Below are 3664 nucleotides of genomic sequence, written 5' to 3' on the forward strand. Positions count from 1 at the left end.
TTATCATTTTTTCTCTGTATATATTGCAAGGGTTAATCTACCTATGGTCCTTCTATGGTGCAATTCTCCAGGGTTCCTAACTGAGACCTGTGGTATTCCCTAAGCCATCTCTTTGGGGTCCTGAGCCTACTCGTGTCTCTTTTCAGAGCTGTGAGGTTGTTGAAAATTCTTCTTTCTCCACCTGTTGCTTGGCTTCTTGGCTGCTTGCAGTTTATTTAAGAGCAGTTTAAATAGAATATGGCTTTACTGGAAAATGAGTTCCAAGAGCAATTCTGACTTTACAGTGTCTCCCCTTTCTAAAGGATCTTAGCCCTTCATGTCTTATCTGATATAGGAGCCCCAATTCCATCCAAATCTCTGCTGATTTCTCTGATCTTACCAGTCACCCTCAGTCCAGTCTCTATCCTCTTGCTTCTCATTATGGATTGGCCAATGACCCAAGTAGAAAAGCTGATATATGAAATAGAGCTCAGAAAATTTCTTTCTTTTCAGTCAGACTGCTCGGATCTGGCTGCCTTGATATCATCTCATGTCACCAAACACATACTTTCATATTTTATATTGCTTTAACACTTTTCCCCCCAGTGGAAGCATTAGCCTGGCATATAGCTGAGATCCAAATCCCTTACTTTCATGTTTCTAACAAACATGCTCAAGGCTTTTTTTTTTTAATCATATATGTAGTCCTTTGTCTTCCTATTACACAAAGTGAAGATTTATTATTTACATCTTCCCCTTACAAAAATGTATACACTTCCCTATTCCCAATACTTTCCAAATATATATAACTATTTTTAATAATATTTAATAGATACTTAGATTTTATTATAACTATGAAAATATTTTCTTTTGATCCATGCAATGTACAATGATTCCATTTCTTTTCATATACTACTATATGTTTTTCTTGCCCTTAATAATTGCATTTACTTATTTTTTGTCTCTTGATCACTAATTGTTTCAGTTCCCTATGGTTGCTATAACAAATGACCACAAATTTGGTGGCTTCAAATAACACAGATTTATTCTCTTACAGTTTGTGAGGCTAGATGTACAGCATCAGTTTCACTGAGGTAAAGTCAAGATGTCAATAGGACTGATTCTCTCTGGAAGATCTAGGGGGCAATCATTTCCGTGCCTTTTCTAGCTTCTGGATGACATCTGCTTTTCATATCTCATGACTCCTTCTTTCTATCTAACTTCTTGCTTCCATTGTCATGTCTCCTACCTTCTGCTTTGACCATCTCCATTTCCTCTTATAAGAACCTTTGTGGGGCACTTGGGCTGCCCAGGCGGTTAAGCATCTGACTCTTGATTTCAGCTCAGGTCATGATCTCAGGGTTGTGAGATGGAGCCCCACACTGCGCTCTGCACTGGACGTGGAACTGCTTAAGATTCTCTCCCTACCTCTCCCTCTGCCTCTCTCCAGTTCTCTAAACAAACAAACAAATAAAAACTTTTGTGATTATATTTAGGGCCCATCCTAACAACCCAGAATGATCTCTCCATTTCAAGATCATGGTTTATTCACATCTGTAAGTCTCTTTGGCTATAAAAGGTAACAACATATTCACAAATCCCATGAATTAGAAGTAAGTATTTTTGAGGGTCAATTATTTAGCCTAGCATACTAGTTCAACCTCAGATTGTCTCATAAAAAAAGGACTGTCCTTTCAATAATGTCAATCACATCAGGAAAGTTTTCAATTTCATTTTATTCTTGCATACATACTCCTTGAATTCCCCTGTTTACCTGCTTCATTCTCTAATCTGGCTATGGTATTGCTCTCTTGGTCTCCACCTTTTCCATCGTTTTATTTGAGAGGTCTGTGAGGTCAAAATTCATTTTTGATTGATACCAAAGACATTATTATTTCTCATTCTCATCCTTTCAACAGTTACAGTGGAGTTTGCCAGAGAGTACATAAAATGTGCTGTTACAACAGATTGAGTGCAGAAGCAGATAACAAGAATCCAGCTGTCTTCTATTAAACCAGACTTTTAAAAAAATATATATACAGTTTTTTAAAAAGATTTTATATATATTTTTTGCGATAGAGAAAGAGAGAGATCATAGAGGGAGAGGGAGAGAGAGAAGCAGACTTGCCATCGAGCAGGGAGCCGATGCAGGGCTTGATCCCATGACCCTGAGATCATGACCTGAGCCAAAGGCAGACACTTAACTGACTGAGCCATCCAGGCAACCTTAAACCAGACTTTTAAAGAGATCTGCAAAAACGTGTAAACTGTACTCACTAATTTTTTTTTTAAAGATTTTATTTATTTATTTGACAGAGAGAGACAGCCAGCGAGAGAGGGAACACAAGCAGGGGGAGTGGGAGAGGAAGAAGCAGGCTCCCAGTGGAGCAGGGAGCACAAAACGGGGCTTGATCCCAGGGTCCTGGGATTAGGCCCTGAGCTGAAGGCTGATGCTTAACAACTGAGTCACCCAGGCACCCCTCTTTTTATTCTATTTATCTTCCTGAGAGTGTTATATAGTTTTATAATACTCTCATCTATTCTCCTATATAATTTCAATACTTTAATTCAATTTTTGTTATTGTTTATGTTTTGTTTTTGAGAAGTTATTCACCTTTACATTAAAGCCATTCATCAAATATTAGCTGCCCACTTATATTTGTGAGTAAGGCACTGAAGCTGATAAGTTACTTGTGTTTAGGTAGGAATTAATGAGGGGCTGGCTTCAGATATAAATGGTGAAACAAGGCTGGATATCTGATTTAACAAAAAACAAACTCTGTAATTTCCTGCTTTGGTGCTATAAGCTGGCTATTGGTTTTCTGAGACCAAAGTATGAGAATATTGTGAAACTATTAGAATTACTTTATCTTTTTTTAAGTTAGACATTTATTTTGTCAAGTGTTGCCAAGTCCAGGGTCCCTCTGATTCAACTTCTCAGGGAGTAAACATGAAGAAGGAGTAATTAGCTGTTGCCCCAGGGTAGGAAAGGTATCTGGGCTTCTATCTTTTTAAACTGTCTTTGAACCAATCTTCTTATTTTTAATATCATTTACACTCTTTAAAGATAGCTGATCTCTCCAATTTCTGAGCATGTCTGGGGTTCTGTTGTGAGAATATGTTCCTTGGCCTCCTCACCTTAGTATGTATTCATACTCTCCCCACCCCAAATCTATACTCTTGGCTTTCAACTTTCCAAACTTAACTAAGACAGCTACTGCTACTTTCAGTTTATTTTCTAGCTTCCATAATTTTGTTGACATCACTTCTTGGCTGTAATGTCTTCTCCCATTAGCTTGTGGATGTTCAGATTGGTATGCTTCAGTTGAAATCACCTGCCTCCAATTACTCATTGTACCTTTTGCTAATTTGACTATGGTATCCTCTATCTCTCATTATTCTCTTTTTCTTATTCTATGTGAAAACTTATTTTTAAATGTTAGAGTTAGACAATAAAATCTTACCTTCCTTTTGCCATAAGATATATTCACCAAGGAAAGTGATAGATTTCCAGGACTCTGATCAGACCCTGTGATTTCCCACAAAATGACCTGATAGTTAGCAAGTAGATTAATACACAATGATGGGCAGGAGTCAGGAGTGTTCTCATAAAGTCACAGAGATAATGTGATGTCTGTTGCTTACCACATTTCTCTGAAAAATGGGCATCCTCTATTTGTAGTGA

The sequence above is a fragment of the Ailuropoda melanoleuca genome, chromosome 14 (assembly GCF_002007445.2).
Source record: "Ailuropoda melanoleuca isolate Jingjing chromosome 14, ASM200744v2, whole genome shotgun sequence".
Lineage (NCBI taxonomy): Eukaryota > Metazoa > Chordata > Mammalia > Carnivora > Ursidae > Ailuropoda > Ailuropoda melanoleuca.